Here is an 11,611-nt window from a genome sequence, read left to right as displayed (position 1 = left end):
CTTAGACAACTGTACATGACCCTTTGCCTGATTCAGGTTATTTCTGAAAATGGATTTTTGAAAGGACATATTATAAAGGGTAAGTTGGAAATGATTTTCTATGGAACTAAAAATAGAAGATAAATGTTAAATGGTGAAGTACGTTGTAATGTACAGCAATAATATAAGAAAGGTAAATTTAGGTGGGGTCAAAAAGTAACTGGAGAATGCGGGCATCGATCCCGCTACCTCTCGCATGCTAAGCGAGCGCTCTACCATTTGAGCTAATTCCCCTCATGAGATAAGGTTTGCCTAGAATGGTCTCAGGACAGGGGGTGGGGCAGTGGGTGGGGGCCATCTTTCGAAAAGACTGAATTTCTGACTGGTACCAATATCCACATATAACTGCGCTCTTTAAAGGGGCTCTATCAGCAAAATTTTGCTGTATGAGCCCCACATTTGCGTAACTAGGCTTTAAAAAGGCTATTCAGGCACCACTAATCTAATTTTAAACACCCTGCCCGTTTTAAAATAAAACTATAAAAACATATATGTAAATCATAACTTTGCATACGAACGTCCAGAAGATGAAGGTGTAGAAGTGCCAGGACAGGAGGATGTCGCTGGAAGAAAAAGAAGATGAAGGCGGGACCGAAGATGACGTCGAATCGGGCATCACCGCCCCCCCGTGTATGCAAAGCTATGACGTATATGTTTTTATAGTTTGATTTTAAAACGGGCAGGGGGTTTAAAATTAGATTATCGGTGCCTGAATAGCCTTTTTAAAGGATATTCATGCATATGTGGGGCTCATACAGCAGAATTTTGGACCTTTCACCCCCTCCCCCAGTCCCATTTCTTTGTATTCTTTAATAGTTGCCACTCCACAGCTTCTCTTGCACCTGAACTGTTTTTTCTTTAGCCCCCACGGTTTCCAAACCATAATTTATGTTACCCCAATATGCTAATTAGGCATCTATGGTCAGGAGGTTGGTCCCTGCTCCAGCTCAGGACCACTCACCTGACAGTAGAGTGTCTAAGTTGAACATTTGGTGCTGAAACTAACAGAACCGATTGCTTGGAAACTGTGGGGGCTCTGTAAAGGGATCTTTCATCACCTCCCCCAATTCCAACTCTTTGTATTAATAGACGCTGCTCTACCGATTCTGGTGCAGTTCATTTTTTTTTTCTTTAGCCCCCACAGCTATTGGTATATAAAACCGCATGTGCAGGAGGACATGAAAGGTCACCTTTAAAGGTCAGAGTTGGGCTCCATTCAGATCATGTTCACATGGGCACAGAGGGGGAATCCACGTCATAATCCGCCCCCTCACAATGGTGATCTATGGAGACCGCTAGCGACCGTTTTTCTGCTAGCATTTTTTTTGCCGCTAGTGGAAAAAAGAAGCGACGTGACCTTTCTTGTGGCGGATTCCACCTCAGGAAGTCAATAGAAGTGAATGGGAAGCGGAAACTGCATAGCATCTACTTGCCAAAGACCTTGATGCGTTTTTTTTTTACGGTCCATTCACTGTCTGGGAAGGTAAAACCACCTGGCGTTTTCTGAAGCTAAAAACCGCTCCAAAAAACGCTTCAAGGTCCAAAAACTGCTTCCTAATTAGGAAATTACGGCCATGGATACAAAAACCGGACCCAAAGAAATGGCCATCCATTTACATAGAGATCACTGTATGAAAAAAAAAAAAAAAAAAAAAAAAAAGATCCATTTCTGTCCACTTTTTTGGGGCTGGACACAAAAGTAACGGATAGAAAATGATAATTAATTAATGTACTTATTTCTATTGATCCTTATGTAAATAGATGGACATCAGATTGCTTTCATTTTTGTCTGTTTTTTTGCATTCATTAAATGGATGTGAAAAATAAAATGTCATATATATATATATATATATATATATATATATATATATATATATACACATACACAGGTCAGCTATATATAGTCTGCGCAAAATAAGTTGTCCAGCAGATACAACACCCTCCTTACTCCCCTGAATCCCAATCTCGGGAGCAGTTGTTACACAGAGGGGAATTAGCTCAAATGGTAGAGCGCTCGCTTAGCATGCGAGAGGTAGCGGGATCGATGCCCGCATTCTCCAGTTATTTTAGACCCAGCCTAGGGAAGGTGGTGAAAGATCTCCTTTAATCATAAAAGTGTCAAAGCTCAGTGCTGAAATCTGGTTCTGCTTCTTAATTGATTTCAGTAGAGCAGCAGAAGAAAACTTATACCAAAAGCCATTCCCTCCACCGGCCACCCATAGCCCAGCAAATTGAGTTCAAGCTACTAACGTTAACATACAAAGCCATCCACAACCTGTCCCCTCCATATTAGAGATGAGTGAGTAGTGAAATATTCGAGATTCGATATTCGTTTCGAGTAGAGCCTCAATATTCGACTACTCGATCAAATATTGAATCCTATTATAGTCTATGGGAAAAATTGCTCGTTTCAGGGGAAACCACTATTCAACTAAAGGAGAGTCACCAAGTCCACGAGTAGCAGGAGGAGAGTGTTTAGGAGGAGCGCTGTGCAGTTAAAGTGCATGGACCCCATTATAGTCTATGGGTCTGTGCGCTTTAACTGCACAGCCCTTGCAGTTGCGCTGATAAAAAGTAAGCTCCCTCATATCCGCAAGCTGCCAGCTCTCCCGACTAGCAAAGACGAGCCTGCGACAAATCAACGATGGTTCTGCAGCAGGCCCGTCCTTGCTAGTCGGGAGAGCTGGCAGCTTGCTGCTATGAGGGAGCTGACTTTTTTGTCATAGGAATGCATTGACCAGCGTTGATTGGCCAGTGTACAGCATTCTGCCAATCAACGCAGGTTCTGCCGAAGGCTCGTCTGTGAGGAGGCGGAGTCTAAGATTGGACCACAATGGAGACTGCTGTGGTCCGATCTTAGACTCCGCCTCCTCACAGACAAGCCTTTGGCAGAACCAGCGTTGATTGGCCGAATGCTGTACACTGGTCAATCAACGCTGGTCAATTCATTCCTATGAGAAAAAGTAATCTCCCTCATAACAGCAAGCTGCCAGCTCTCCTGACTAGCAAGGACTAGCCTGCGGCAGAACCAGCGTTGATTGGCCGAATGCTGTACACTGTATAGCATTCGGCAAATCAGTGCTGGTTCTGAATCGAATATTTACTGTGAATAGCTAGTAGTGTTCGATCGAGTACGAATATTTTGAATACCGTAGTATTCGATCGAATACCTACTAGATCGAATAATACTCGCTCATCTCTACTCCATATATTTCCAACCTCATCTCCCGCTACCTGCCCACACATAACCTCAGATCCTCCAATGACCTCCTACTCTGCTCTGCTCTCATCCGCTCCTCACACAACTGCCTCCAAGATTTGTCCCGTGCCTCCCCCATACTCTGGATCTCCTTACCAAGACACATAAGACTGAGCCCCACAATCACAGGCTTCAAGAAGGCGCTGAAGACTCACCTATTCAGGAAGGCCTACAACCTCCAATAACACTATCACCGCACCACCACCTGAACTGTCTCCCCCTCTCCTTCTATCTCTATCCCCCTTCCCTCATAGATTGTAAGCCCTCGCGGGCAGGGCCCTCTACCCCACTGTGCCAGTCGGTCACTGTTAGTATTATATCTACCTGTATATTTTGTGTATTGTATGTAACCCCCAAATGTAAAGCACCATGGAATTAATGGTGCTATATAAATAATAATAATATAAATAACTTTTCTGGACTTACAAGCAATTTTGGAATTACTGCAACACTGCCCCTTGTGGTCAAGTAAGTAATATCTATGAAATATGAAAATAATCTATTTGATTGTAACGCTGGGTTCACACCTGCGTTTGGGGTCTCCGTTCTATGGTTTCCGTCTTCTGCATGGCAGAAGACGGAAACCATAGACCGGGTCCGGCCGTGCGCGGCGGTGAGCGTTTTGCGCTCTCCGCTGCGAAACCGGATTTTTTTATCCGGACACAGAGTACTGCATGTCCGACTCTGTGTCCGGATTATAAAACCCGGTTTCGCGGCGGAGAGCGCAAAACGCTCACCGCCGCGCACGGCCGGACAGCTTTCTCACCCATTCAAATGAATGGGTGAGAAAGTCTCCTGCAGGTTTCCGTATCCTGCCTCTGTTTTAGGCATGAAACGGAAACCTAAGTACGGAGACTGGGCCGCAGATGTGAACGAGCCCTTAGGGGTATTTTTAGGGGTATCATGAGTATATTAGATATATCACTAAGCACCTGAGGTTTGTACCTAACAGCCAGGTCTCTGTGGCGCAATCGGTTAGCGCGTTCGGCTGTTAACCGAAAGGTTGGTGGTTCAAGCCCACCCAGGGACGAAGGTGTGTTTTTTTTTCTTCATTGTTGGATATTTTTGAAAATATGTCCCACAATTTCTTAACTTTAAGAGACCTTTTTGGAATTTCATATACTTACTGCCGTTTCGAATAGCACGCACCCATAGGAATGAACGGCCGCTTCCATTCACTCCTATGGGAACGTGCTATTTGAAAGGGCAGTTTCTAATAGTGTTCGCTCATCTCTATACTTATGCAGTGATGTTTCTTTAGATAATGGAGTGTACAGTGTGATATTGATAGTCTTTGAGGCCCATAACAAACCTAACAATATTGTTATCCACTTAATAGTTCCGTGGGGGTCCGACACCTGGGACCCCCCACAGATCAGCTGTACCTGGTTTAGGTGCTGCAGCTCTGCCCTACATATACACTGGTTTGGGATAGTGCTGTGGTACCTAAACCCACCATTATAATTCCTTATAACCTTTTCATGTTGTCCTCATTCAACACTTGGGACCCTGCGTATCAAATCTTGGCAGCCGATCCTAAGAATAGGTCATCGATAGTAAAAAGTGGATCACCCTTTTCTAATTTTCGCAGGCCTACTGAAGCTCACAGTATTCACAGATTCGAAAACATTGAAACGTACTAACTAAAATAATAGCGCAAAATGATGAGCAGTGAGGAAAGGAAAACAACTGGAGAATGCGGGCATCGATCCCGCTACCTCTCGCATGCTAAGCGAGCGCTCTACCATTTGAGCTAATTCCCCTTCCTGTTTGAAATGTTGACCGATCGAAGGACAGAAATTTATCTGCAGTGCAGGAACGCCACCTAGTCACCACTGATAAGCGTGCAGTGCAAGTGGCACACACGGTACTAGTGCTAGTCAGTGTATAAGGGATCTGTAAAAACAGGCAACCCCTCAAGTGCAAAAGGCTGTGACAAATGGAAATTTTTCACATCCATTTTCACCAACGGCCATGTGAATGTGGCCTCACACACAGCATCTTCCGGGGGGAAAAACTGCAGTTTAATTTTGTTTTTTGGAGTGGAGGGAATGGATGTGCTCTTTTCCTTACTGCCGGACCCATCTCAGCCTCTGGTCGCCAAAATCTGCAGTGACATTTTCTCCTAAAAGAATGGATGTCAAATCACGGCAAGGCTGGGGTCTCAGGTATTGTAGTCCCAAGGGGTTAAGGAGCGTCCACACTACCGTTGGTGTCCGATGTCTAGTGTCCGCTGCTAATGTCCGTTCAAAATCTTGTGCAGACACTATCTGTGTCCGTGACATTTTGCATTGATTTAAATGGAGATTGGGTGCGTTCTTTTACTGTCTGTGGGTGTCCTTAACTGTCCGTTCCCAAAGATGTCCAACTTTTCAAGCGGACAGCAAAACCCGACATGTAGGTTTTTTCTGTCCGCTTGAAAAGTCGGACATCTTTCCCAATCTGTTCCCCGGGTGAAGAGCTGTCGGTCCCGGTACCGTCGCTGTTTACAGTCAGAAGGGCGTTGCTGACAGTCAGTCAGGTACGTCCTTCTCCACAGCGGCGCCTATCGCGCTGTACAGTGTGAGCGGGGAGGAACACCCCCTCCCTCTGCTCACAGTGCTCGTCCATAGACGAGTATTATAAGGAAGGCAGGGGGCGTTCCTCCCCGCTCACACTGTACAGCGCGATAAGCGCTGCTGGGAAGAAGGACGTACCTGACTGACTGTCAGCAACGCCCTTCTGACTGTAAAGAGCTATGGTACCGGCACTGATAGCTCTTAATGTGGGGCACAGATCGGGAAAGTCTGAAGAAAGGGCAGCTTGCTTCTTTTTTCTGTGAGTGGGAGTAAACCGCTCACGGAAAAAAAGAACGTTAGCGGTCTACATCGACCTCTAGTGTTAGGGGGCGGATTTTGAGGTGGATTTGGCATCAAAATCCGCCCCCTCTTACCCCGTGTGAACTAGCCCTTAACCTTTGCTAAGTATGAAAAATGGCCAAGCCATATAAGCAAGACCCGCAGCAAAAAAAAACCCAAATGGTTTCAGCTTTTTTTTGCTGCGAGTGGGTCTGTTGTGGATGTCACCCGGGCGGCCTCAGCCTATGGTTGTTATCTCAGGAGTTTTCTGTTGGCTGTCCTTTGTTACAAAATAAAAAAAGCACTCTGCTCCGGATTAGGTGCAATGAATGGGCCTAGTCGGGAGAGAGGAGTGTCTTCAGGGCGAATCGCGAGGCAAAATGGCCTGAAGATTGAGCACCTGACCGGCTCCCATTGATTTCAATGGGAGCCGTCTTTTTGATCAGGATTTTGAGGCAGATACGGCCTCAAAATCCTGACCAAAAAACTCTGTGTGAACTTACCTTTACATTGATGGCCTACCTTTAGGATGGGCCATCAATATTTGGTCTGCAGGGGGTCCGACGCCTATGCCGACTGTTCGCTCTTGGACAGCGCGGCTCCCAGTAATGTCACCCTGCTCACTCTCCATACAAACTAGAGCGGTGACGGCTTTAGGTACTGCATCCCCCCCCTTCCCCCATTGGAGCTAGCCCATCAATATTAGAAAGTGGGTAACCCCTTTAATGATTTTTATCTTTACTTACTGAAGTTTAAGATTCTCTAGTATCTCGCTCTATATATGGGTCCGCTATTTTATACCTCTTTTAAAGTATATATTAAAAACAAGCAAGAAAACTTGGTCTGCAGGTGCCCAGGGTGTATGTGATCTGCGATCCTGTGTCACAATTGTTATCAATATAATGGAAGTTACTTGCGGTAGAGTGAACATGGCCATACACACTTTCTACTTACAGAAAGTGAAAGCAGAGGTCTCTATTTGGACTGCAAATAAGTGACAGTGTGACCGTGGCCCGGATATCGTGTGACAGACGAACCACGCTTCCTTCCTGAGATAGTAGTAATATGAGATGCTGGACATGAAATGCCCCAAAAACATTCAGAATGGGAATCGGTCACTTTGTGGAATAGCCTTTATTTCTAAAAATGCTAATAATATTAAAACACATTGCGGGTGCCGTGACTATGCTCAGTCTCTTCTATACAGCCTCTAATAGCAGGTTTTCTTCTAGGTCTTTATAAAGGGGGTTTGCCAGGATCTTCCTTAAAGGGGCTGTCTAGGATACCACTACTGTCCAACGTATCAACTATCTTCAGGTCCCCGACAACCCCTTAAAGGTACCAATCAATCTTTCTGGTAGGAGCATGAAAGAATCAAACCATATAGATATCCTGCCCCTTTAAGAGCTCATTCCCCAAACTGTAACATATCACCTGATTGTACCAGCAGGTGGCAGCACCATATCGCGCCTCTCATTCCATAGCATGTTGTTTCCTCTATAAGCAGAAAGGCCAAGCTCAGTTTCTATTTAAACATCTCTTTTGTATTTCCCATGAGAACCTTTCGCTGTGGGACGGCACATTGCGTCCACCGTCTCAAGGACACCGCCACAATACAAGACAAAATCTCCGACAAGGGGAGAATACGGCGACGCCTTCTGAGCACCCATGTCTACATTACTTTGCTTGCTTCTTCTACTTTGTGAATTTGACACTATTGCAGCCCTCATTCAGGTTAAGGGGATATTGTCACTCCTTAGGGAGAGACCACCATGTAGGTGTGTGGAGACTTATTAAGCCATTTGTGCTCCACTGTGAGGGCTCATGGTAAGAATATGCAAATCTGTCTCCCATGATGATAATATAGGGAGACAGTGCCTCAGTCATGCAGCCCACTAGGGGGCGCTCCCTTTAACATCATGCCCGACCTTCCCAGAGGCCTTTGCTGCAATGATGTGGAATTTTACCAAGTCAGTCTCTCAGCCGAGGATTTGGTAAAATCCCACATCATTGTGGCAAAGGCCTCTGGGAAGGTCAAGCATGATGTTAAAGGGAGCGCCCCCTAGTGGGCTGCATGACTGAGGCACTGTCTCCCTATATTATCGTCATGGGAGACAGACTTGCATATTCTTCCCATGAGCCCTAATTCACTGATGGAAGCCGAGTCACGGTGTCACCAGCAGGCGGCGCTCCATCTATTGGGAGACGTCTTTCTGCCATCTTTCACACATTGTAAAATAGTAGATTTTTGGAGTTAAACTTTGTCTGGTGATACATTTGCTTATTAGGTCCCATGCGTACGACTGTAGCTTGCTGCCATATGGGATTTACCAGTTTTATCCAATTGTGGATAATATACGGACCCATTCATTTCTATGGCCCCATAAACACACCTGGAAATATTTCCTTGGCCAATGCTGGGTGTATGGGTCCCTGTGCATGCGTATCCAAATCTATTTACTTCAGTTTTTGACACATTTTATCGCTTTTATTTGAGGTGTTTTCCTGCCCCCTTGGCTTCTGGGCAGGTTCTGACACTGTCATGTGATCAGAACCAGAACACCCGGCATCTTCTTGCTCATGTTCATTGGTATTGTGTGTATATGGGAGCTGGCTTTACCATTACAATGATGGAGTCGGCCAGCTCCTATATATACATAATACCACTGAGCTCAGGAGGGAGAAGTGCCAGGTGCTGGCTCAGATCACATGACCTGCGTCAGAATTCGCCTGGAGCCCTACATACAATACATATAGGACCCGGTGGACAGTAAACAAAGTCTCCAGAAAACCCCATTACTGGTGGAGTGAGGAGAAGGGCGCACAGTTTTGGCAGAGCTCAAAGTCTACTCGTATCACAAAGTCTGATAAAATAAGTTTGGCAGAACTATCCTCTGGCTGGTATAAAGTACGCTACCCTTAACCAATTCATGACCGAGACATTGTACCTGGTTCACCGATTATATATTTTCAGGTACATACGGCTCTGACAGCCATAATGTTTTTTCCATTCTGGTTATTCAAATAATTTTTTGTCTAGCTTCATTTTTATGCCATTTTATTTTTGCATTTTTTTTCAGTAACTTTGATGTCACTGACCGAGGACCCAGCAGCTCCCACAGTCTGTAGCACTTCGCAGATCTCGAGAGCACCAGACCAGGGGTAAGACACACCATGACATAGCTTCCATAGCTGCACTGAGCTCTGTACACACAGCCATCAAGATGGCAGAGACAGTAAACTGGGGTCAAAACCTCTCGGGTCAAAACCCGCCTGCCACGACTGTCGTGGTCGCGGCTTCCCCCTCCGGAGTCGGCTCAAATGAATGGGCCGACTCCAGAGGTTGCTGTCACCAGGCGGACAGCCGCGGAATGCGCCTGAAGAAAGGCGGTCTCCATAGACCACCATTGTGAGGGGGCAGATTATGACGTGGATTACGCGCCATAATCCGCCCCCTCTGTGCCCGTGTGAACGGGCCCTTAGCCCCCTTGCAGATGACCGTATGACTGATCAGTGAGCTATCCAGGTTTTTCCCAGATAGCACCCTACCCCATTGATTTATATGGGCGGGCCACAAAATATGGAATAGGTCCCTGTCCGATTTTGCGGCTCCTATTCATTAAATGAAAGGGGCTGTGGAACTACGTCGGGCATGCGGACGACGGCCACGCGTCCCCAGTGCACCGCCCATTGCTGTTCATTCATGGAAGCTAGTTAACACATGGTCATGTGCAATCTTTATTGGAAAATGCAGATGTAAATCACATTGTAGAAATTGAATTTCTCTAGAATGAACTATGGCTGCTGTGGTAAACCTCACACAGAGGAAAGAAAGCAACAGGCGTATACATAGTCCTCCTCTATAGGGGGGAAAAGAGCCCTAAACTTTACAGAAAGTGCAAAGAACATTGTCCACCATCTGTACGGCATAGAAGGAGTTAAGGAAACGATAAAGCTGAATGTAAACCCTCCACCGAGAACCAGTGGGGACGGCTGATAACAAAAGGTTAAATCTTTGCCAACCAACCAGATGTTCCCAACCAGGAAAGGGCACTTTTTATTGGCTTCCTGAGCAGATAGAGTGTCACCATAGCTGCGGAGATACAGTTGTTGCTAGGCGTCGCTCCAGCCTCTACACTCACACAACTTCCTCCGCACCAGAACTTCACAACAACAACTCAGGGTGTTCCATGTGCAGCGCTCAGAGGGTTCCCACAAGACTAAGCGGGCCTGCCTCTGCTACAGTCACAGGGCACCTCGCCTGCACAGTATCTACCTCTACACCCCAGAATCTCGCTCTGGGTCCTGCATCAGGATTTGTAAGACAAAGGACATGTTAGGGGGAAGGGGAGGCACAAAAGTTTTCATTCCAGAGCATTTGGGGAGTTTTTAACAGTTAACTATAAAAAAAAAAAAAAGTTGCCGTCAGATGCAGGGAGACAAAAATGGAAAAAATGGCCGCTGTATGATGGACACAAACGGAGCTTGGAGTGACCCCAGTGACTATAGTGGAGTCTGTTGTATGTCAGTTTTGTGGGTGGGGGGGTTGTTTTTTTTGGAATTCTTTCATCCGGTGAGTTTTAAGGGACACTTGAATAAACTCCACCTTAGGTAATAGTAAAATATAAGAAGTCCTGTACAAAGAACTTCTCTTTTCTGTTTAGATTTCATGGCTTTTGTGTCAAACCACAGCATGCCTTGGGATGCACACCCCTGATAGGTGGTCTCTCCTTAAGGAGGAACATTATCCACATAATCTGGTCTCTCAGCCTCTCACTTCTACCAATTCAGTTCTCTCTAGGCTGCGCTGACGAGGTCCAACCAGACCGAAACGGCCGGCCATAGCTGAGAAACTGACTTGGTATAAAACCCACATTATGCAGTAAAGGCTTCTGGGAAAGTCTGGCATGATGTTCATGGTGCTTCCGATAGAGGGCAGCATAACAGAGGCTCTGTCTCCCTATTTACAACTTGGGTGACAGATTTGCATATTCCTCCCATGATCCCTTGCATTGGAGCGACTATAGCTGTATCAGTCTCCACACACCTAATAGGTGGGCTCTCCTTAAAGATGGACGTTATCCCCATAATCTGCCTTGGGATTGGCAGTTTTCTCTTCGGCAATTTCTTTAGATTTCATTATAGGGAGAAAAAAAAACAAAAAAAAACAGGAAAATATCGTGTGCACAAAATCCATAAAACCACCACACTGGCCTTTATAAGGAAAAAAAAGTTCATCTTAATTTTGTCTGTTAGTCTTATGTATCACCGCAGATTTCACCAAATGTATCTGGTTCTATATCTTGTCTATAGACGGTTCCAGGTTTTTTTGTTTTTGCTAGGGGTGGCGTTAGCTTTAAAGGGAGTTCTGCACCTTGGCACGCTACAAGAAAACTAGGACTTATTCACAACTGTTCAGACCAGAAAACCTGCTCCATGTTATGTTACTGTATTTCCTGGACTAACCCCAGACTTG

At 45.6% G+C, this 11,611-nt stretch overlaps 4 non-coding genes across 4 annotated transcripts; 2 read left to right on the top strand and 2 right to left on the bottom strand.

Annotated features, from left to right (window-relative positions):
- Positions 1-200: 200 nt before the first annotated feature.
- TRNAA-AGC (transfer RNA alanine (anticodon AGC)) lies at positions 201-273 on the bottom strand. The gene has a single exon. It is a non-coding gene; the product is annotated as a tRNA-Ala (tRNA).
- A 1,753-nt stretch (positions 274-2,026) lies between these two features.
- On the top strand, positions 2,027-2,099 carry TRNAA-AGC (transfer RNA alanine (anticodon AGC)). The gene has a single exon. It is a non-coding gene; the product is annotated as a tRNA-Ala (tRNA).
- A 2,155-nt stretch (positions 2,100-4,254) lies between these two features.
- On the top strand, positions 4,255-4,328 carry TRNAN-GUU (transfer RNA asparagine (anticodon GUU)). Its single transcript has one exon. It is a non-coding gene; the product is annotated as a tRNA-Asn (tRNA).
- A 660-nt stretch (positions 4,329-4,988) lies between these two features.
- On the bottom strand, positions 4,989-5,061 carry TRNAA-AGC (transfer RNA alanine (anticodon AGC)). The gene has a single exon. It is a non-coding gene; the product is annotated as a tRNA-Ala (tRNA).
- Positions 5,062-11,611: the final 6,550 nt, after the last annotated feature.

This window comes from Leptodactylus fuscus, chromosome 11 (assembly GCF_031893055.1).
Source record: "Leptodactylus fuscus isolate aLepFus1 chromosome 11, aLepFus1.hap2, whole genome shotgun sequence".
NCBI classification, from domain to species: domain Eukaryota; kingdom Metazoa; phylum Chordata; class Amphibia; order Anura; family Leptodactylidae; genus Leptodactylus; species Leptodactylus fuscus.
Note: the sequence above shows the minus strand (reverse complement) of the source record. Positions and strands in the feature narration are given on the sequence as shown.